Source organism: Canis aureus, chromosome 14, assembly GCF_053574225.1.
Source record: "Canis aureus isolate CA01 chromosome 14, VMU_Caureus_v.1.0, whole genome shotgun sequence".
Lineage (NCBI taxonomy): Eukaryota > Metazoa > Chordata > Mammalia > Carnivora > Canidae > Canis > Canis aureus.
In genome coordinates, this window is record NC_135624.1 from 28,440,800 (window position 1) to 28,464,308 (window position 23,509).

Sequence of the window (23,509 nt, forward strand, 5' to 3'; positions counted from 1 at the left end):
AGCCAGGCACTGCCTGGAAGCCACGCCGGCTAGGATGCCCGCGCAGACCCCTGTGGACTGAACTGCTGCTGGTCTGTCTGGGTGCAGTCCACCCTTGCTTGACTCTGGAGGCCAGATGGATATGGATGGAGCTTATGGTGGGTGGCCTTCATGCTCATGGTTATTCATTCAGAGCTGCCAAGCGATTATTATGCACCAGCCATTCCATCAATTCTATGGAGTGCTCTGTATGGCTAGGGATGGGATGATAAGCAAAAACAGAGACACATTCTGCCCTTGGGTGGCCTCTAGTCTAGTGGGGGAAAGAGCAAAGCATTAAGGCTTTGTAGCAAGGAGAATTCAGTGCTAAGAAAGCATCTTCACATCTCCCAGATGTTTCCAGGTGCCCTTGTCACTCACAATAGGAAGGAAGCAATACTGATCTTTATTGCTTTGGTAAGTGTGGTTTGCCTCTGAGAGAGTGCTGATCCCCAAGGAGAGGAAAGAGAAGAGACCATGGCAATAATATTACCTGGGAATAAAAAGGATGGCTCACGTTTATGAAGCATTTACTGGGTGTGTCAGACCTTCCTGTAAGTGCTTGGCACAAATAAGGCAGGGAATATTATTATCCCACTTTTACGGATAAGCAAACTGAGCGCACAGTGGCTGTCTGTCCACAGAGCCGACACTCAGGGGTCAAAGTTCGGGAACAGGAAGTACCTCTTATCTGAAAGTGTCTGGAGTGTCTTTCCCCCATTTCCTCCCAAGTAGCAAGCTCTAGGAATGATTCTATTCATTTATGTAACATTATTATTAATTAAAATGAAGATTTCGTTTCCGTAGTGCCTTTGCAAGGTTAAAACCCATGGTCACCATTTCATGATGTGCCTCTTATTTATGACAAGGGGTGATCCGTTGTTGAAGGCCTGTCACCTGGCCATCTTTTCTCACCTTATAACGACTAGATGGGTGTGTTACTCAATTTGCACGACAAGACGGAGGCTCAGAGGGGTTCTGTAGCTCACCCGAAGTCACATAGCTGGGTTGAATGGATGGGAGACCACAGATGTCTGCCTTTTGATGTCCGTATTTTTATTCTCTTACTGGATGGCAAATGAGGTTGGTCGATATGAAGAGACAGTTCCTGTTCCCCGAAAGCTGATCGAGACAGTCTGGGTAAAATACAACTATGAACAAGCCCTTTTAAAATTTATTTTGTCCTAGAAGCCTATACTGCTTTCTGATCTCTCTGCTACGTCTCCTCAGTCTCCCCTGCTCAGGCCACGGCCAGGCAGGCACAGCGAGCCTGCGGGTCTGTGGGTCTCAGTTTGCCTACCTCTGAGGTGGGCACAGCTGTGACCACCTGTTTTACATTTGGGAGAACGGGGAAATTTGGTAGAGTCTCACCCAGCCTTAGCTCTTAGTAGGTTTGATACCTGGGGCAGGTTTTTGGATCAATGTGGACCTCATCATGTGTGTATTGAGTGGCTGCCAGATGCTGAGTCTGGTGGCAGAAATCAGAAAAGAAACTTTCATAGTCAGTGATTTTTAAATTTTTTTTCCCAAGTGCCAAAGTGACCTTTCCCTGATGGCTTCTCATCCCTAGCAAAGTACCTGTGCTTTGTTTGTTAGTTTGTTTATTTATTTATTTGTTCATTTTTTTAATTTTAATTTTTAAATATTTTATTTGAGAGAGAGAGCATGAGCAGTGGGGAGGGGTAGAGGGAGAGGGAGAAGCAGACTCCCTGCTGAGTAAGGGAGCCTGTCACGGGCCTGGGTTCATGACCTGAGCCGAAGGAGGACACTTAATCAAACTGAGCCCCCCAAGGTGCCCTGAGCCTGTGCTTTAAATGGTGGTGGACATTGGATGTGGTAGCGATTGCATTCTCTGGGGCAGCAGAGAGTGATGATGCTCTTTCTCTCAAGCTAGAAAACTTGCAGATCTCTTCCTTGTGCCCCAGTTCCTTCAGATTTTGATCTTTGTTCATTCCGGTTTCTTCATCTCCTCCCCGGAGAGCTTGATGGCCAGTATGAGCTATGAATTGTGTCCCCTTTATTTTTTATTTTTATTTTTTTTTTAAATTTTTATTTATTTATGATAGTCACAGAGAGAGAGAGAGAGGCAGAGACACAGGCAGAGGGAGAAGCAGGCTCCATGCACCGGGAGCCCGACGTGGGATTCGATCCCGGTTCTCCAGGATCGCGCCCTGGGCCAAAGGCAGGCGCCAAACCGCTGCGCCACCCAGGGATCCCAATTGTGTCCCCTTTAAAATCTATATTTTGAAGTCCCAACCTCCCCCCCCCGCCCCAAGGCCTCAGAATATGACTGTTTCAGACACAGGGTCTTAAAAGAAGTAACGGAGTTAAATGAGATCATTAGGGTGCATCCTAATCCAGGGTGACTGCTGTCGCTACAAGAAGAGGAGAATAGGACCCAGACACACACCCAGGGAAGGCACGGGGAGAGACTGCCATTTGCAAACCCCAACCTCCCCAGAGCCTTGGTCGCTCAGTCTCTAGAATTGTGAGAAAGGAAATTTCTGGCGTACAAGCTACCCATCCAGTGGTGACTTGCTGTGGTCACCTGAGCTGACCAGCCTGCACGACCACGAGTGGCTCGCCCACTCTGAGCCCCGTTTGCCTTGGCCGTAAGAAGGGGGGGGTTCAGATTTCCACCTGACGGGCTAGGTCGGGGTGAGACAGAGTAGCTTACAGGCATTGAGAGCTCATGGTTGGTCAGGCCCTGACAACACACATCATGCTCACGGGTCCCCTCTTGGTGGGGGGGTATTACTGTTCCATGGCACAGATGAAGGAAGTGGGGCACAGGACTGTTCCCTAACTTCCCTGATGTGACTCAGACAGCAGAGGGGAGCCAGCCTTGGGCTCCTGTGCTTGGCCTCTGGAGCCTGCATAGGGGATCGCTCTGTCGTTCTGGCTCTTCCTGCAAGGAGACGGTGTGTGTCAAGGACTCAGTATGACAGCGCCTGGCCCAGCTGCCGCGTGGAAGGTAGACCCCCTGTGACTGCAACTTCTGTTTTCTGTGTTGAGCTTAGGTTGTATGGATCCCACGAGCTGTGTGTCCACTGTGTGTGTCTGTCTGTCTTCTCCTCTCCCTTTTTGGGTCCCAGCACTTCCTTTCCTGTTACCCCATGAGCCTCCTCTCACTCTATTTGTCCTCCTCCCTCATCATCCCCGATCTTAATTGACTCTGGCTTCTGTCCCAGAACAGCCGGGCCCCCGGACCTGCCGTGCTTCGGTAACACCTCAGATGGTTAAGCAGAGGGTGGCTTTTATTAAACAACACGTGCCCATGAATCTGTCCTTTCCTCCCCGGCCTCGTCCCTGTCTTTGTCATCATTCGTAGTTTTGAGGGCTTTGGAGTCTCTGCCTCCTTTACAGAGCATCTCTCCTGGCTCATCAGTGAGTGTCAGGCCCCCGGGGCCGGGGAGGCCAGTGCTGGCCTCAGAGTTACTCAGGCCTTACGGTAACAACACATCACCCTGAACGCGTTCCAGCCGGGGCGCCGACCCAAGCCTGCCCTGCCCGCGCCGCTGGGTCTTGTAGCCAGGCCTTAGTCACTGGCCAGAGACTCTTCTTGTTCAGGCTCAGGCCAACCCCTCCTTGGACGGCCCTGGTTCCTGGCAGAGCTTTGTGCTGTAGGACCTGGATTCCTCCTCCTACTTAACGCCAATGGAGCGCTCGTTTGTTGAGCACGTACTTGGTGTCTGATGCTGCGCCGAACACTTTACAAACATCTTCTCATTCACTTCTCTCAATAAACTTCTGGGGCAGGTGCTCTTCTAACCTCCCTTTCACGGAAGAGGATGCTGGCTCAGCCGCATGAAGGCTAACAAGAGAAAGTAGCTCACCTGGCTCGGGTGACACCTGCATACACCTGCTGCTGTCATGATGCCTGGTTCATGGCCGGAGAGATGAGCCCCGGGTGTCTCTGGGTCCCCTCGCTCGCACAGGCTTGTGGTCTGCCTGTCTAGCCTGAGCCACAGAGCTGTGCTGTAAGGCGAGGAAGCATCAGCAGAGGTTTCTAGGTGGGCGTCAGTGGCTCCCAGACTCTAGAGCATGAACTTTCCCCCTGCTCCGTGGGGCTTGTGTGGGATGGGCGGGTGGAGCTTCCACTTTCTCCAGCGGGCACCAGGGAGAGGGCTACACGGTCACCAAGCACAGGTGGCCAATTTGCTTAAGGGACTCTGGGAAGAAGAGGTGGCCGAAGGGTGAGGAGACAACTGGGAGTCACATATGGGAGAGATGGGCCTGGCAGGACTGACTTGTATTCCGAGGGCCCGGGCCCCTCTTTCCTGACCCTTGGCACCTGCCCCAGGCCCAGGCTGCAGTCCCGAGACCAGGCCCCTCAGCGTGCACCCTGGATCCACAGTCCCTCCTCCCCACCTGTCCTCCACAGCCACCAAGAGGTGCCTCCCCTCTCGAAGAGGTGGGGGCAACAGTGGAACACAGCACCGGCCTCCTCAGCACTTTCACACTTTAGGAAACATTTCACAGACATGATCTCATTCCATTGAGCCATCACATGGGGATTCAGGCCCCCGTTTCAGTGAAGGGGGAGGTATCTGGCTGGGAGCTGGCCCCCACTCTCCCAGAGCTCCGTCATACAGAAGCTGAGGGCTCCTTATACAGAGAAGTGTCCAGGCTCCTGTCCATCCTTCTACTCGAGCCACAGCTGTGAGGGAAAGCTCAGGCTTGGCCCCCGGATGCAGGACTTAGAATCATCAAGAGGAAGAGAGCCTCACAGTGTGGCTCTGAGTAAGCTCAGGAGATCACGGAATGGTCTGGAGATGAGAGCAGAAGGGAGCTCCTGGCGGGAGAGATGACAAGCGTGTACCAGAGGGGAACGGGGACAGCAACAGCAACCATCCCTGGGAAGTCTTGTGCCTCGATGGCGCCAGAACCTCACCATCCTCACGGTGCTGGTCCTTGGCACAGCCCTTGGAGGAGAAAGGCGTTTGCCCCATTTTGCAGACCGAGCACCACATCCGGGATTCAGCCCGGGGCTGACCCCAGACCTCCCTTCTCCCCTCCTTGCTCTTGCTCCTTACAGAAACAAAGCCAGAATCTTTTGAATGTTGCTCTAGGAAAGTTTTATTTTTTAAAAAATTAATTTCCTCCTGCGACGCCTGGCTTGTGACAGATTGTAGGTCGAGAGCCAGATCTTGGGGCTTTGCCGTGCAGGTAGGCCCAGAAAGGCTGCTCCCCTGGCAGGAGAGGCCGGGGCAGCCTGCAGTTTCACTGTCTCAGCGGGGATGGGGGAACCTGTTAACCTGCCTGAGAAGCTAATAAAACAATCCCAGTGAGATCATGTCTGTTAAAGCCCTTTGAGCTCCCTGAGCGCCGAGGCTGTATTAACACGCACCCTTATTACTGCTTACTCGGCAAAAATGTCCCCAGGGCCGCAAAGCCCGTTCCCTCCTTCCAGCCCCCTCGGTTCCTTAGGCGTTTTATATGATGCTTCCTTTGCATCTTGAATATCGGCCAATTTTTTTGTAACCTGCTATCCTAGAAGGCACGAGCATATGTTGGCACTTATGTTGTGCAGAGCTTTGTGTATCCGTTGACTCCTTTAGACCTTACAGCCACCCTGGGAAGCGAGATGCCTGTACGTCCCCTTTTCAGGCGAGGCATCTGAGGCCCAGGCTGGGAAGGTCAGCAAGGTCACAGCTCAGAGCAGTGGGCAGGCCTGCTTCCGAGGTGTGTTTACAGGTCATGCCTTGCCACAATCATGTCTGCGTTTTCCAAATCATTCTCTCCAGCAAACAGAAGCTGCTCTGCCCTTCTTTACCTGGAGGAGGGGAATTTGGCCCCTGAGATGAAGGCGATAGTGTGTTGTTACTCATTTTGCTGCAAAGCCAGGGCTGGGCCATCTCTGTCCTTTGGAGTAGTTCTGGATAATCGGTGGCCCCGATCTGCAAGGCGGGGGGGGGGAGTGTCACCCTACCACAGCCTCCCTGTGCAGGAGGGCCTCTCCTTGGCTCTTTGCATGTGGTGCCTGGGCAGGTGGGCTCTGAGGTTGCCCTGAGGACCTGACCCGATGCCAGCACTGTCGCCTTCATTGATAAAATCTGGTTCTTCGGAATCCCTTTATCAGGAGGGCTGTAGAGAAAGATGGAGGAATAGTTCATCATAGCTAACATCTTTTGAGTGTTTAGTATGAGCCAGCTAATTTTCTGGAAGCGTCTAGTGTTGGGTCTGGCAGGAACAACACTGCCCACGCTCCTTTCAGGCTCACCATGGGATCAGTTGAGCAGATAATTTGCTCCCATTTTACAGACAAAGAAGTTGAGGCTGAAGCTCAGAGTTAACCGATTTGGGGCTGAACCCAGATCTCCTGACTCAGAGGATTAAATATTCCCCTTCTAATACTTAAAAAAAAAAAAAATCTGTTGTGAGCCCATTTCCATGTGGATTTCCTAGATGACTGGCTTTTTTTTGACTGGAGCCCAGTTAGATGGGTCAGAAGCAAGCTTGACACACCCTTTCCCCTTCCCAATGGAATTCCAGCTGCAGAAGACACACACAGAAAACCAGTGTGTGGCCAAGGGACGTGGCTGCAGGACTTTGGAGAAAACCCCCACCAAACTTCAAATAGAACAATCTCAAATACTTCTTAGTTTGTTACTAGAAAACAGACCACGAACAGAGGCAGAAATGAAAACAGACACTGGGCTTTTGTCATTCCTTGGCAAGGACTCCGAAGAAGACTTGCCCTTGGAGGGCACGCTGGCTCCGTCGCCAGCTCTGCCTGCCGTGTAGGTCTCGGCATATTGAGAATCATTCTTGGAGGTGAGAGAGGCCTGGCAAAGCCTGTGTGGTAACTGGTAGAGGCGTTTCTCGAAGAAGCAGTATCTAGTGTGGTTGCACGTCCTCTACCTAGACCCACCCAGCAAGCGCTGCTTGTGACCATGTCATGTCCTCATGTCCCACGGAGACCCTCCCGGTGGGAAGTGCAGGGCGTGGGCCAGTGCTTTATGCGTGTTTGTGCGTGCACTCCCCCGTGTGACCCCTGGAGACTATTCCCCAGCACCTCCGAAGGGGACTGTTTGGAGGTAGGGCCTAAAGAGGTGGTTCAGTTAAATAAGGCTATTGGGTTGGGGGGGGAGGTCTCATCTCAAGTCCCCCGGGAAATCTGGACTCGCAAAGAGGGACACTGGGGATGTGAGCGCCCGCAGGAAAGACCATGTGAGGACATAGAGAGGAAGGTGACCTGTGTGCAGGCAAGGAGAGAGAGAGCTGAGGAGGAACCAAACCTGCCAACACCTTCGTCTTGGACTTTGAGGCCCCAGAATTAGGAGAAAATAAACTTCTGTTATTAAAGCCACTCCGTCTGTGGCATTTTGGTACAGTAGCCCTAGCAGAGTAATAGACCGTGTGTCTGGGGGCAGTGCCATCAACTAACTAAGCTCTGTGGGGAAAATATTAATTTTCACACCAAGTGGGACAAATAAAACCAACAGGTAGCCTCATGTTAGTTGAAGTCAAGCTTGAAAATTACCAAAAATTGTTGACCTGGCGAGCTGCTTAGATTTTGGAATTGTGCGCAACAGTGTTAATCGTTCCCGTCTTGTAAGTGAAAATCCAAGCGCAAGGAAACTTAGTAACGTGCCCAAGGGGCTGTTAGTCTGGGCGGGGGGCTGAATTTGAACTCAGGACTCAAACCTGGCCTCCTGAGCGGTGAATTTACACACCTCCCTGCACCACCACTTCTTGACAGAGATAGCCTGGGACAGTGTCTTCAAACACCTCTGGTGTCGTAGACACACAAGTCGACGACTACAGTATGTTGACCTGGAATACGAGAAGGATGTGTGGGACCCACACTCAAGTGCGGAGCACCCTGGCTCTGGCGGCAGCGCTCAGCTGCTCCAGGGAGAGCCCGAGCGCTCCTCCTCCAGGAAGGACAGAGCTGAGCCAGGCTGGCGGGCCGGGCCGGTGGCTGTGGCCTCGAGTGGGCCGCCCTCCCCTGTCCAGCACCATCAAAGGCGGTCTCCTGGCCGGCGGGCTGGGAGCAGCAGGCCACCGTGCTTGCTCCGGGACAGAGCCTGGTCTGTCTTTCCAGACGGTGCAGGGACAGGCAGGGAGCTACGGCGAGGGCGGGGGCTGGAGGCCGAGGACTGCTGCCTCTTTTCCATCTTGCCTGGCAAAGGAAAGACACAGCCCCAGCTTAATTTTTTTTCTTGAAGTCTCACAAACCCCTGCTAACGCTGAAAACAGGGTCTGCTTTGAACCTGAGCTGGAACGTGCCTTTTTTTGTAGCAGCTCCTTGGTGTTATTCTGTTGACTTTTTAAGAGAATAGTCATAGGCTACATTCTCATGATAGAATCTTTTTTTTTTTTTAAAAGAGTATTTATTTATTTATTTATTTATTTATTTATTTATTTTAAGATTTATTTATTTATTTATGATACAGGCAGAGACACAGGAGGAGGGAGAAGCAGGCTCCATGCCGGGAGCCCGACATGGGACTCGATCCCGGGACTCCAGGATCACGCCCTGGGCCAAAGGCAGGCGCCAAACCGCTGAGCCACTCAGGGATCCCAGATTTTTCATTTATTTATTCTTGAGAGACACAGAGAGAGAGAGAGAGGCAGAGACACAGGCAGAGGGAGAAGCAGGCTCCACGCAGGGAGCCTGACGTGGGACTCGATTCCCTGGGCTGAAGGCAGGCGCTCAACCACTGAGCCGCCCAGGCGTCCGTCATCACCAACGTTACTATTTTTTATCCCTCTCTGTAGAAGTTAACCAGTATTACGGGCCTTGGTGTTTTACTCGTATTACTTGCATGGTGTTTCAGTGCTTTTCTCAAAGAGATTTTCCAACCACTGTTCCCTTGATCTTAGCTATTGTTACTCCGTTTTGCACGTATGGAAGCTCAGGTTCAGAGACGTCGAGCAACTTGCCCGATGTTGCGCAGCCCGTGGAGTGGCAGGATCCACACTCTGCTCCTGAGTTCCAGGTGTTGATCACACGAACCTCTCCTCACACTCAGGTTTTAAGCGGAGCTTCTGCTGGAAAGGGGGGGGGGTACAGGGTCCGTGTTATAGGCAGAGGGCCCCCACACTCTGCAACAGTGACTTCTCAAGGGTCACACAGCTCATTTCTTCACAGCCCCCTTGCCCTGTCAGAGGACAGAGTGCTTGGGGCAAGTTGTTCAGCCCCCGGGAACCTCATCTACAAAACGGAGTCAATAAGCTGTCCTATTTTTATAGTGGGGTGATGCTGGGAGCGATGCCCATGACAGAGGCCTTGTGAGTCTGCCTCCCCTCCTCCTCCTCCTCTGCCTGGTGTTTCCGCTGCTCCTCCCCAGTGAGACCCCACAGCTCCCTTTCCAGAGCTGGAGACCTGGGGAATGACGGCGCCCTGGGAACACCGAGCCACATAGCACTGTTGCCTCTGCTTTCCCCATCTTGTCCACAGATGCTCCTCTTCATCTGAGTGTACGCATAGCTCACTGTGACAACAGCTCAGCTGCCCCCTGCGTGGCCCTCGCTGACTGCCAGCGCTGCCCACAGATGGACCAACTTTCACAGCAGTGGTCAGAGGCAAAGGCGATTTTGGATCCCCCTGCTATAGCTAAGGAGGCACAGAGAGGTCAATCCGTTCGCCCGAAGTCACACAGCTCTTACACGGCAGCCTGGCTTCGTCGCCCGAGCTCTGGTCGGTAGGCAGGTAAGCCGAGGGTGGCAGCATACGTTGTACAGCTCATGCCACTGTGATTCCCCAGAACTGCACACAGGCAGGCGGTGTGGGGGACAGCAAGGGAAATGTGAGCTGTGGGGTGTAGTTTCCAGTGTTGCTCTTGTTCCACCAGGTGAAGCCACTGGGTGGGTGCCGGAGCTGCTGTGTGATCCGTGGGTGCTGGCATTCCGCACGGTGTGGCTGCAGTTCCTAATTCCCCCGGCCCCCGAAAGCCCAGCTGGGCGGTCACGGCAGAGGGCACCTTACAGGAGAGGGGGTGGGGAATGAATGGAAAGGACCTGCGGAGGGCATGGGCGAGGAATCACACAGAAATGGGCAGAGGGGTTGGTGGGCCGGTGGACCTAAGGGTGGGAGACCGTGTAATTCGTTCATTTAAATGAATCTAATTATTCAGCACCTCTGGTACCCACTGCGGAAAGCCTTCTGCTCCTGCTATTGGATCTTCCCCTCGGGGAAGACAGAGCAGGCTTGGAGATCTGTTTCTCGGGAGGCCACTTGCGGGAGAGCCAAGATTTGTCTGAAGGATTTAGGATTCCAGGTCCAGAGGTCAAGTGTGTCTTGACCTCTGTGATCTGGAATTGGGGATGTACATCTCCCGCTCTGAGTACGGGGATGAGAATGGTGATCCCATAGCTCCGGGCTTGGGTACCAAGGTGCTAGACACACCTCTGAGCACCTTCGACCTCTTAGCTCACGGAGTCCTCATGACTCCCTACAAGGCAGGTGCTATGGAAACAGGGCCGGTGAGGGCTCAGGAGGTGGTTTGTGCTCACACAGCTTGTCCTTGGTGGTATGAAGGTTGGGGCCTGTAGTCGGTCTGGGTCCTTCCGTGTTGTCATCGCCCTGCACTGCTCTCGGTGGGGTGGGGTGGGGTGGGCAACTCCGCAGCTATCAGGGAGGAATCCAGGGGGCCATGGGGGGCAGCTCCCGAGTGCTCAGGCATTTTAGTGCATTTCACATCCATCCGTCCTCAGATGGCTTCCTGCCTTATGTTTTCATCTGCATGCATTTGCTGAACATTTATTAAGCAACTACTGTCTTCCAAGTCTTGCTAGATTCTGGAGATACAGAAGCAAAAAGCTCCAGTGTCGTGGCTGAGCGTTGCTCAGCTCATGGCAGACTCCCTAAGGAGAGGAGGCAGGAAGGGGACATCCGTTCTGTGCCAGGCGCTGCTGCGGACTGTTGCAGGCGTTCTCTGTGAAGCTGCTCAGTGTCTGAGGTTCAAGGAGGCTGAGGGCCAGCCAGGTGTACAATGCCAGGAGCCGATTAGGACTGAGGTGGACAGCCCCTCAGGAGGTCCAGACGCCTGCTTCTCTTCCAGGCTCTCACCCCTCCCCTGTTGCCCCCAAACCAACACAGAAGAGGCCCCAACAGAATTCTTACTAGCGTAACCTTAGTTCCTGGAAGCAGGGAACTGGCATTCACTTAACTGTCCCTAATGTTCTCTTTCTTGGGTGTGTCTCCTCCCTCTCTGGTCTTCCCCAGATGCAGAAGCCATTCTGGGAAGAGCTCTCCGGCACACGGCAATTTTGTCATCTGCAGCAAAAGCCGGATAACAGAATTACTGGAAATATCCCTGATTTCTTTCTGCTTACCAGTTCCCTTTGTTTGCCAGAAGGGATTAACACAGGCAGTCATGGTATCAATTCTACTTATCTGGCCCAGCCCCTGAAACTATTATTGTTATTGCATTTTCCAAGCTGGAGGAGCCTTGAGCCTCTCATCCTCTCCTTATATAGGGAGGGTGGGGGAAAGAGCCCCCGAGAGATGGGCTGCCTGGTCCCAGGTCACCCAGCTAGAAGGTGGCAGGCCTGCAGCATGAACCAGGATTGGGCCTTGGTGGCTCTCACTTCCGTTCACCTCCTGGAGGTCTGTTGATAGGAGACACCCTTCCTGGAAAGACAACAGCTTTGGGGTGTTGCTGATAAAGCTAGATGGGTGTGCCCGGCAGGCCTAGAATAAAAGGATTACCAAGAGGAGCTAGGAATCAACCTTCCTTGAGGTGGGTTCTGCAGATAAAGATGCTTTTGAAGTTCAGTTGGTGGGAGATAGGATCTCTGTGGCAGAGCCTGTCACCCCTGAGCCTTCTGGATGGATGCATTCTGATAGGGAAATCAGCAAGCTGAAGATAGGAAAAGAGAACACTTATCACTGGAGGCCTCTGTGGGGCTTGCTTTGAGTACTTCCTTCCTGTCCACCCTGTTCTGGAGTCTGTCTCCACTTTGCAGATACAATAACTGAGGCATAGATAATCCTTTTCTGTTTTTGTTTTTTTAAAATCCTGATATGCATATTTTCTTTCAACTTCCTGGGACACTTCAAAATGCAGGACATGCCTCACTATGCAACAGTTTTAATTGAGCGTGTACTATAGTCCAGGTGTGGTGCTGGCTCCTGGGAGCACCGAACTAAGCAGGATGCTCTCTTCCCTCGGAGAGCTGTTGGCCTCCAGGCAGGGGAGAGTGGGAGGAAAGATTGGGTATCACAGTAGTGGGTCTTAATGCTATGCTGGAGACACAGGTTGCCGTTAGCACACACAACGTCCCACAGTGTGGACTTGACTAGGAAGGAAGAAGTTGAGGTGGAGAAGAGGCAGGCAGGGTTGCTGTGTGTTGGAGGAGGGTGGGGAGGGGGAAGCCGAGACCAGACCCTTGGAAAGACCATGTGACTTTGTCCTGAGGACAGTGGAGAATCTTAAGTGCGGGAATCTTAAGCAAAGGTGTGAGAGCGTGAGGTTGGCACTTCAGATAGTTTGCCCTTGCTGCATTTACAGACAAAAGATAAGGAAAGTGGCAGAGAGGTGACAGGGCCTGACCTGGGAGTGGGGTTCTGCTGGAGAAACTCCTGAACAAGGTGTGTGATATGCTTGAGGGTTAATAGGTGGTTAAGGATCCGACATGCTGTTGGCATCTATAGGCCCCTGCATGGATTCGGTGCCTTGTACTGTGCTAGGAAATACTGGGGTGCGTGTGTGTGCGCGCACACGCAAGGGTCGTGGGGGGATGATCTGGTGGCTCCGGAGCTGGGGCAGGGGTGAGTCTGGGCTGGAGCTCCTCCACTATAGCCGTGGGCGAGACCTGCGTCCAGGGCCCCGTAGCACCAACAATTCCAGGTTGTCCCTCTGGGCAGCTGCCTTGAGGGCTCCCAAGATTGACGACCACAGCCCTGTCTTTACCGCCTTGGCGGAGCCTCGTGCCCCTGACACCCTGCACGCATTTCTCTTCTCAAAACCATCCAGTGGCACGGGTTGTGTTTGCAAAACTAAAAAGCGAAGAATGTTCGTTCCTCTTTCTTTGCACACCCTTAGGATTCACCTTCCAGTCCTTGTAGGACGAGTGGTAGTGATCTGTGGGTCTCTGGGGTCCCTCCTCCTGGGTCTGACTCCTGGCTTCAACAGTGGCTGACAGTATATCACTTGTTTCAGTCTGTGAAATGGGTATAATGGGAGCACGTCTGTGTATTACCAGTTTGTTGTGAGACCAGGAGGCGATGGGCGTAGAACTCTGAGCAGGGAGCTGGACGCATTGGGAGAGTCTCATCCGTTTAGGAGGCTGTTGCTCTACACATTATCCTCCTGTGCACTGCTTTACAGGTTAGAGGGGTTTTGATATATTGCTTCTTCATCTGAAGACCAGAACCTTGAGATGGGTGTCATCTACTCACTGAGTTTATTTTAGTTTAGCTGTAACATGAACAATGGTTTGGTTTAGCTGTGATCTTATTTTGTAGGCGGAGGGGCTCCGAGTGGTTAGGACCTGGGTCTCATCTCCTAAATTCCAGGCTTGGGCTTTTTTTTTTTTTTGTCTGATGGGTTTCTTCTCCATTTTACTTTATTTTTTTAAAGATTTATTTATTTATTCATGAGAGACAGAGAGAGAGAGGGAGGGAGAGAGAGAGAGGCAGAGACACAGGCAGAGGGAGAAGCAGGCTCCCTGCAGGAAGCCCGATTCAGGACTCGATCCCAGAACCCTGGGATCATGCCCTGAGCCAAAGGCAGATGCTCAAGCGCTGAGCCACCCAGGCGCCCCGGTTGTTCTCCATTTTAATGTTCCCTTTAACAGAGGAGCAGACTGAGACCTACATCTGTGTGATTGCTGTTAGGTCCCCACTGAGGTGGTGGTCTGGCCTGGCTTGTGGCTCCTCTCTTTCCCCTGCAGAATCGGGGTCTCATCTGGCCCAGCAATCTCTTCCTCCTGGAAGTGTCCACGGGGTGTGTTTCAAGTTCTAGGGTCTGTCACTCCCCCTCCCCCCCAGGCAGCCTTCCTGCCCCTGCCCCTGCCCCTGCCCCTGCCCCAGGCTGACCGCAGCCTCCCCCTCTCCCCCCCCACTGCCCCCTGCTGTCTGGGTTGGGCTAGAAGCAGAGGCCCAGCGGGGTCTTTGGTCTGGGCGCCTGGGGATCCATCCTGGCAGCTCACCCCACTCCTGGGGCCTGGACTTTGCACGTCGGTCGACTGAGCAGTTCGGCTCTTTTTCCAGGTCTGGGATTATTTCTTCTTCCTGAGACCCTTGTGAAGGGCCCGGTGGCCAGAGGGGAAAGGATGTGTCCCGCTGTTGAGGGCTCACAGCCAGAGGAGGGAGGGGGTGATGCCCCGCCTGGATACACACAGGCAGCCTGCAGTGTGAGGATGAGGAGGGGTGTGCTGAGCAGGGTGCATCCAGGGCAGCTCTGGGGGGGCCGCGTCTGTCAGGAGCCTTCTTCTGGCCCATGGCGGGCCTGCTCCTCCTCTCAGAGCAGGAGGCCAGGAGTTCATCCATCCATCAGAAATATTTTTTGGTCCTTCCTCCACGTGCTGGCCCCTTTCTCAGCTCATGGCAAACAGCAGCCCACAGCTCAGTGGGCCCTATGGGACCAGTACCTGATGGGTAGAGGCCCTCAGGGGGCACCCTGATGTTAATGCAGAGGTCGGGCTGGAAAACTAGTCAAAGAGAATTTCATAATAAATTGACTAATTGCAATTCCAGTTCTAAAAGTTTTGAAGGGGGTGTGCTGAGAGGGTCATTTACTTGTTTGCATTAAGTTAAACTTCATTACTAAGCGGCCCATTAAATTCTGGTGGATCTGTATAGCTGGTGTTTGCATAACGAGAAGAGAAAGGTACTAATAACATCTCACAGATCCCAAACTTTAGCAGTAGCATTATTTTCAATATTACCACATTACGGTGTGGGGCCCAGTGAGGCCCTGGAGTCACTCAGCAGTGCAAAAAGCTATAGGAAGGGGCCTAAGGGGCCGGGAGCTTATCTCCACTCCCATTATATGGATGGTGCAACTGAGGTGCTCACAGGTGACCCTGGTTGCTTTGGGTCGCTCACCTGGTAAGTGGCAGAGCTGCAGGCAGGACTCAAGTTCTGGGACTGTGACCTGCTGTTGTTCATTTCTGAGCCATGACCCACTTCCTCTCCCTGTGACCAGGTGGAAAGGGGGGGCGCAGAGTGATGCTGGGTCTTGTTCCGCTTTCAGGCACCCAGAGGAAACCTCTGGAGCAGTGAGAAGCCTCGTGTGGCATGGAAGTGTCCTGTGGCTGGCACTGGCTGATACGGGAGCCCCTGGCCATGTGTGGCTGTTGAGCACTTGAAATGGGGCCGTGGGGTCTGACAAACAGCAGTTTTAATGTGGATTCACTTTTTTTACAAAAAGATTGTATTGATTTATTCATGAGAGACACACAGAGAGAGGCAGGGACAGACATAGATGGAAGGAAAAGCAGGCTCCCTGTGGGAAGCCCGATGCAGGACTCGATCCTAGGACCCTGGGATCCTAACCTGAGCCAAAGGCAGACACTCAACCACTGAGCCACCCGGGTGCCCCTGGATTCACCTTTTTGGGGGCCAGTGCAGGTTCAGAGTCCTGGGGGGCACCTGACTCCTTTGGTTCTCTCGAGAGTTTCCTGATTGTCAGCTCAATGCTCCTACTTAAGGGCTGGCTGGCGACGCAGTCCCCAGGTGGAGCTCCGGATAGTCCCTGCTTGTGGTCCCTTCCTGGGCTCTGGCCTCTGGTTCAGCTAGGATGTGAGAGCCAAGTTCGGGCCACAGAGGGGCGTGGGAAAGACTTTGTGCAAGCCCCACGTGCATTGGGTTGGACCTTGCCTCTTTTAGGTTCACAGCAAGGAGTGTCTGCTGGCAGAGACATCAGAATGTCTTCCTCCTTCCCCTCCGGCCCCTGCACCCCCAGCAGGGGAACCCCGTAGGCTGCTGCCCCCAGCTCGGGAAGACTGATTGGAGGGTGGGTCCCCTGACAGCTCCTCCAGTAATGAGTGTTTGCTTCTGGAGGCTCCTGAGATGTCACCCCAGGCTGATTGTAGGTTGCATGCTTTGGGCAGGAATGAGTATCCACCCGCCGGGACAGAGAGAGGTCAAGAGGAGGGCAGGGCCTTTCTTTGAATGGAAAACTAGACTAGGGGGCCTCTTGTGGACGATGAGGGGTGAGTGAATCCAGAAGAGGGGAGCCACACCTGGGGGGCTTGGAGGAGGGGGAGTGGGAGGAGGGGCGACCTAGGATTAGTCCCATGAAGTCTGGGTCTTTGTCCCTTGGCTTATCACCTTATCCCCCAGATCCCAGTATGTGGCAGAGAGTAGGATTGCAATATAATATTGGGGGAAAGGAAGATAAATGGCAGGCATTGGGGCTGACACTGGGGCCACCTTCAGAAGGGGGGATGTTCTTCATCCGGGATGTGTTCTGGGCAGGACCACGGGGTGTGCACCTGCCGCTGCCCAGCCCCCAGCACAAGGCACAGTCCAGCTGGGCCCAGGGTATGCGCGTGGCCCTGCGAGAATGAGGCCACTTCAGGGAAGTCCACACTGTTTTCACGGGCTGCTTTGAGACCTCTCTGAAGAAGGGACCGCACACCTGGTCAGTCCTCCTGCCATAAAGACAGAAAGGAAAAGTATGCCAAGTACTCCAAGACTCCTTTTAATCTCAGAGTCATACATCTAGATAAGGAGCTGAGCTCACTCATGGGGTTCTGTAACTGGCCCAAGGTCACACAGCAGGTCACTGAAAAATATTTGCACACACACAGGCCTCATTTATGGGCTGGAAAAGTCTGTCTGGTCAGTTTACCGCAACTAACGTTTGTTGATGCCTGTGGTATGCTTGGGTGCTTCCTTGGGAGGGCACTTTGGGGTTCGAAGGCCCTGGAATCCTATGACCTGGGAGTGCCAATTCCTGTTCTTTGCCATCCTTTTCTGTTTGTGGGTGTGCCCAGCTAACGATCTTGGGCCGCAGAGTGAAGCCTGAGGAATGTTTGTGGAAGGACTGTCTGGCTGATTGGACAGATAGATTGCACAGGGTTTTCCACATGGCAGTGAGGGAGAAGCTCAGGATCTATCCAAATGGTGTGGAGGGACCTGCTGCACCCAGGAGTGTGTATGCCCCCTTTTCAGTGACTCCCACCTGCCTGGCTTTTTAGGGAGCAGGATCTGTGCTTTGCGTCCCTTCTAGCAGGTACAGGTCTGGGAACCCCTGTTGTCCAGACACCCTGGACCTGGGTGCCTCTTGAGCGCAGAGCTCTGGGTCAGTTGTGGGGTGGGGTGGGGGTGGCCCCCTTTCAAAAACACCACCAGGAAGAAACCAAGGTGGTACCGATGTAAACGCAGCAGCTAGGAGTTCCTGAGGTTGAGGGCCAGGTGGGCAGGTGCAGCCTCTCTGCTTTGACACCCATGCTGTGCCCAGACTCTGCCGGGGATTTGTGGAAGGGGCCCTGTGAGTCCCCGCTACCTGAAGATGCTGAGAGGGCACAGCAGACCTGGACACTGGCTTAGGTGAAAGCTGGCCAGCGCAACATATCTGAGAGGTGGTGGTAAGAGTGGCAGGGCGGGCAGGGGGTAGTGGGTTGAATCGTGTACCCTGAAAAGGTATTTTTGTCTAAGTCTTAATCCTTGATAACTGTGAATGGGATCTTATCTGGAAGTAGAGTCTGTGCAGATGTCATGGGGTTACGATGAGGTCACATTGGAGTAGGCCAGGCTCTAAATCCAGTGGCTGGTGTTTTTGCAAGAGGATGGATGGACAGAGGTGCGCACACAGGGACAAAGGCCATGTGGAGACGGGGGCAGAGATTAGACCCCTGCATCTGCAAACCAAGGGGTGCCAGGGACGGCCGGCAGCCAGAAGCCAGGAGAGAGGCAAGCAAGGATTCTTTCTAGGGCCTTCCGCGAGAGCAGGGCCCTGTGACCCCTTCATTTTGGACTCCCAGCCTCCAGGACCGTGTGAGAATAGCTTTCTGCTGTTCAGGCCAGCTGGTTTGTGGTCATTTGTGCGTACGGCAGCCCTGAGAGACCAGCGCAGAGGAGAATCCCATCCGGTCCCGAGGTGAGGGCTTTCCTGGCTCCATTTAGAGCCTAGAATTGTGAGTTTATAAATGCACTTTGCTATTTGCCTCTGCTGATAAGATTTGGCAGTCTCTCCCTCCTTCATTCATTCACCGTTGGCATTTATAATGTCTTAGGATCTGTCATTAGCTCTGCTGAAATCTGTCTTCCCTGTCCTGGTCACCCAGGATACCCCCGGGGTTCGCTTCAACCAGTAGTAACCCCACCCTGTGGCTATCCTGTCTCCTTTCTTCCTGGCCTAGGAGCATCTCTGACCTACCTAAAACCTACCCAGTCCATCTCAGACCCTGCCCCTTCTAGGATACTTCTGGGGACCCCTCCCGGGCTCCTCACCCCTGCTCGTTCCCAGTTGCATACTATGAGTGTTCTGGAGACAATTTCTTGTTTGCATCCAGAGCACCTCTGAGAGGGCTCCTGTTACCTCCGCTGTATGGGGGGAGGGGGGCAGAACGGGCATCCCTACGTCGCCCAGCACGTCGGTGGGCAGCTGGCCTTCACACCCAGGTCTGCCCAACCCCAAGGTCTGTACCCTGGAGCCCGGTGCCCCACTGCTCCCACCCTGTGCCCAGCCTCTGCAGGAGGTGGCTGAGGTCCCCGCTGCTTAGAGGGCTTTTCACAAGTGCTTGATCTGTCCGGGATTGCCTGTGAGGGCCTCGGGAATATCTGGGTTGGGCAGCCCTGGTGGCGCAGCAGTTTAGCGCTGCCTGCAGCCCAGGGCCTGATCCTGGAGACCCAGGATCGAGTCCCATGTCAGGCTCTCTGCATGGAGCCTGCTTCTCCCTCTGCCTGTGTCTCTGCCTCTCTCTCTCTCTCTCTTTCTGTGTCTCTGTGAATAAAAAAAAAAAAAGGAATTATCAGGGTTAGGAAGTTCTTGAGAGGACTGATTGTGTCTCCAGCCTCCGGTCCTGGGCTGGCATACAGCAGGAGCCTAATAATGTGTTTCTGCCAAAGGGAGGAATCAGAGAGGCCCAGCCCCTGAGCCAGGGCACTGTGGGGCAGCAGTGGGGGGAGAGCCCGCCCTTTGGAACCCACCGGGCTCCAAGATCCAGCCTTGCTGTGTGGCCTTGGCCAGGTGGCGGACCTCCGTGCCTCACTCTCCTTATCTGTAAAATGGGGATAAGAAATAGCATTGACCCCCAAAAGCTTACCGTGAGGGTTTCTGGAGTTCATGTGGGTGACGTGCCTGGAGCTTCTTGGCCACTTGTCAATGTGACAGAAACATGGCCTCTGGCTTTAGAGGTCCAGGAAGCGTTTGTCGTGGTTTTTTTGGGAGCGGGGGAGGGAAGAGCAGAGTCCTGGCCTTTGAGCGCCCCTTCTACTCTGCCGAGAGCGGCTGGGCTGGTCGCTTCACGGGGGCGATGGGGGACAGCCTGCTCCTGGGAAGAAGCCAGCACTGCTGTTGCTGCAACCCCAGGGTTGAGGGTTAACCTTCACCCAGAAAGAATGTCCCCACGTCTCCCTTCAGCAGCACTTCACACCAAGGAAGCTCCTGCCACCACACTTCAGCGACTTTTCTGGGCCTGGCACGGGACGGGGCACATGGCATCTCCCCACCCCCCACCCCCGCCCCCAGCAGCGCACAGGGAAGGTTATGCCCACTTGACAGATGAGGGATCTTCCTGCACTTTCCACCTGCCCCCTCCAGAGGTGCTGGGCTGGCTGTCTCTGACAACAGTGCACCCAGGAGGCCTGCCCATGCCCATGTGTGCCAGGGACTCACGGGGTCCGCCCAGGATGGGCCCCAGGAACTTGTGTTCACCCCTGGCTGGTTGCTGCCCGTGCAGGGCAGGTGCTTCCCAGTGGCGTCCGCGAGCCAGGTGGCTCCAGCTGGCCCGCTCCGCGGCTTTGCAGGAAATCCCTGGGCTGAGCAGGAGGCAGGGAGCGGGGGAACCCCTTGCCATGTGCCAGTCACTCAGAGTGTTCCAAAAGGAGCTGTTGAACCGTGGCCTACATAAATTAAGAAAGACTCCCTCCTCGTGCGGGTGTGGGCTTGGGGCTTTGGAGGAGAAGTCACTGGTGGCTCTCATCTGCATTAGGTGCGCCCTAGCCCCGTGGCACCAAGGGCTCAGCTCTCAGCAGCCGAGCTGGGGCCCCACCTCCTAGACTCTGATGTCGTGCTGGGAGGGCCCAGAGCATCTGTGCTTTCTGAAGCCACCAGGTGACCCTGCTGGCAGCCAGGGCTGAGCCACACTTGGTCATTTGCATGTGTGCCCTCCCTCCCCACACGTGGCACATGCAGTCCTGGGAGACCAATCAGTCAGACGAGGAAATGAGAGTGATGCAGCGAGCCACCAGTTTGTGAGCACCCGCCGCTGCCAGGCTCCGGGCACAGTGTATGCGGCTCCCCTACTCCTCACCCCACCCCCCTGAGGAAGGTTCTCAAAGATGCCCGCAGGATGGAGGCAGATCTGAGGTCACAGGGTGAGAGAACAGATCCAGCGGCGGAGGCCTGGAGGGGTCGGCGTCGGGGCTGGGTTCAGGTCACCTGTGACTCCCTAGCGCTGTCCCCCCGACTTGAGCGCCCCTGCCCGGCCCTCCGGTGGGGACAGCTGTCCGTTGAGATTGCTGTTCACCCCAGAAATCCCACCGGTGTCCTCTGCTATAGAAAATTAAAGTCCCGCACGACCTCGAGCTCCATGTCTAGAAACCGGTGCCTTCTTGTAAAAGACTGGTTTTGGGAAATGTGGTATATAAATTATTTTTAGGCTTCTCAGCAGAGTTTTGTTTTAGGAGGATGGGGCATTTAAATATATACAGATCTGGGCTCTTCTATTCCTGTTTGAGCACCGTGGGCGTGGTAGAGAGGAGGAAGACTGATCTCATAGAAGCTGAGATGATCAGATACTGCCGGAAGCACCACGGGGCCTGGGAGACTCCCGTTGCTAATATGTGACCCCTCCCTTAGGTGCCTACATTTTCCATTCTCTGATTAGAGATCGTGTTTCTTTGCCTTGATCCTCAGATGCCTCATCTCCTGAATTCTGTTTCTAGTGCCCCTGTATTCCACCCATTTCTTTCCTATACATTATTGAAGTCCCCCCCCCCCCCCCCCCCCGCCAAAGAAAAATCATCAGGGATACCTGAGTAGCTCGGTTGGTTGGGTGTCTGACTCTGAATTTCAGCTCAGGACATGATCTCAGGGTGCTGAGATCGAGCCCCACGTCAGGCTCCGTGGTGGATGTAGAGCCTGCTTAAGATTCTCTCTCTGTACCTTCTTCTGCCTCTCCACCCCCCTCTTCCTCTTTTTCTCTCTTAAAAAAAATCAACATCAATGTCGTTGTCATTTATTACCCACAGAATGGAAGTGCATGGGTGGCTCAGTTGGTTGAGCATCCAACTCTTGATTTCAGCCTGAGTTGTGATCTTGGGGTCTTTGGATTGAGCCTTGCGCTGGGTTCCGTGCTCAGCAGGGGTTCTGCTTGTCTCCCTCTGCCTCTCTTCCTGGCTCATGCTCTCTCTCTCTCAAATAAATAAATAAATCTCAAAAAAAAAAAAAAAAAGAATGGAAATGGATAAGAAACAAAATCAGTAACACTACCCCCTGCCCCCCAATCAGATTGCTTTCAGATGTGTGGTATGTCTGTCCATACTTTTTTCTTTTCTAAAAGATCTTATCCATTTATTTAAGAGAGCGAGAAGAGAGAGAGAGAACAAGCGGGGAGAGGGACAGAGGGAGGAGAAGCGACTCCCTACTGTACAGGGAGCTCCACAGGAGGCTCAATCCCAGGACCCTGGGATCATGACCTGAGCCAAAGGCAGATGCTTAACTGACTGAGCCACCCAGGCGCCCACGTCTGTCCACATCTTAACTTACAATTTCATTTGGGCATAGGGGTAGGAAATATTTCATCATGTTTTTATCTGACATTAGATCATAGGTATTGTTCCATTTTGTTGAAGCGCCTTGCGAACGATCATTTTCAAAGAGCGTGTAATGGCTCATCAAGTCAATAAATTATATTCTAACCCAGTTCTCTGCTGTTGAAAATTAAAGTTCCCAGTGGTTTGCTGTACTACTTAAGGGTGCGGTGAAGAGCTTTGTACATGGAACTCTTCCCTTCTTGGAAAATCCTTTGGGCACATTCTCAGCAGGAGGATTATTGAGTCAGAAGGCACAGTTTTATGGCTCTCGACCCGTATTGCCAAATTACTTTCAAATAAGGTTGTTGGCGTTGCTACCATCAACATGTGGATATGCCAGTTCCACCACAACCTCATCAACACCGGGTATTATTAGCTTAAAAAATGATAATTCAATAGATGCAAAACGGTTTCTTGTTAAATTTGTACTTTCTTATCCTTAATGAGGCCAACTTTTTTTTCCCCCTCTGCTTGTTTACCAACTCTCTTTGGGAATGCTGATTTTGGCCGTTCCTCCTGCCAACTTCGTTACTTTCCATGCGGACGCCTTCAAGTAGAGCCAGTTGCAGCGCAGCCTTTGCTTAAAATGAGCGAGCTTCAAAATTGAGCCTTTGTGTGAAGTGCTGATCAGCACACTGGCTCCTGCGTGTGAAGGCTGGGGTTGAGACTCGCATCGTGGGGTTCTGTTTGCAACCTCAGCTGGCCCTTGTAGTCTTCCTGACTCCAGACTCCACACTTGTGCCCCTAGATTCGTCTTAGGAACAAGAAGACGTGGCTTTTCTTCAGAAAGCTTTGAGACACAACTCTTTCAACTATTTTGGGCTTCCTAGCTTTAAAAAAAAAAAAAAAAAGAAAAAAGAAAAAAGAAAAAAAAAAGAAGAAGAAGAAAAAGAAGAAGAAAAGCCCCTGTTAAAGCTCATTCCTGTTAAAGCTCTGTATAGGCTGTTTGTATTTCTCGATAGCTTTCTCTGATTTTTGTCTCACTGCTTTACCTCACCACATCCTGTGGGGTCAGGAGGCTCCTCTAGTCCTGTTTATCTCTGCCTGGCTGTCATGCTCGCCTGGCTCCCCAGCTGAAACCTCCTTCCCCAGGAAGGCTGGGGCTAGCCTTGGGAGAAGCCAGGATGGATTTCAAAGAGCCTTGTTGTCCATAAGAAGAGTGAGGTTTACATCTCTGGACTTGAAAAAAAATGCCTGCATTCAGCCCAGGGGGAGTAATTACATAGGAATGGAAATTTCAGTTTGAAAACTCACAGACTCTCAGGGTATAAAGAACTCTCAGGGGTCATCTCTCCCAATCTTTGTCTGGAATAGGAGTCCCCTCTATAGCATGTGTGATGTTGGCCTCACTGTTGCTAGCATCCCTCCTGTGCTGTGCAATCTGCATCTTGTTGAATAAAATCAGCCTCATATAGATTTAATGCCCTTAAAACAAGGACTTCCAATGGGAAGGGTGGGAGGAAAAGCAACAGGACTTGAGAAAGGGCTTTATGACACAGGTCTTGTTATTAGCACAGGTCACTCGGCACAGTATGCCTTCGAATCTGGCTGTGTCTTGAGGAAGCTCTTTGAGCCTCGTTTTACCCATCTATGACTTGAGGACAA

General features: G+C 53.0%; 1 protein-coding gene across 49 annotated transcripts in view; it reads left to right on the forward strand.

Moving 5' to 3' along the window:
* LOC144283315 (uncharacterized) overlaps window positions 1-23,509 on the forward strand; it is a 237,817-nt gene that overhangs the window by 118,172 nt on the left and 96,136 nt on the right. For 10 of the 49 annotated variants that reach the window (XR_013351786.1, XR_013351787.1, XR_013351789.1 and 7 more), the window contains one exon: window positions 9,428-9,679. The exons of 36 other annotated variants lie outside the window; for them this stretch is intronic. The gene's annotated coding sequence lies outside the window, so the exon portion shown is untranslated. Of the gene's footprint in view, window positions 1-8,525; window positions 9,000-9,427; window positions 9,680-17,352; window positions 17,512-23,509 lie in introns of those variants that run through there. 3 more of the 49 variants (XR_013351801.1, XR_013351803.1, XR_013351813.1) reach the window with 3 other exon arrangements.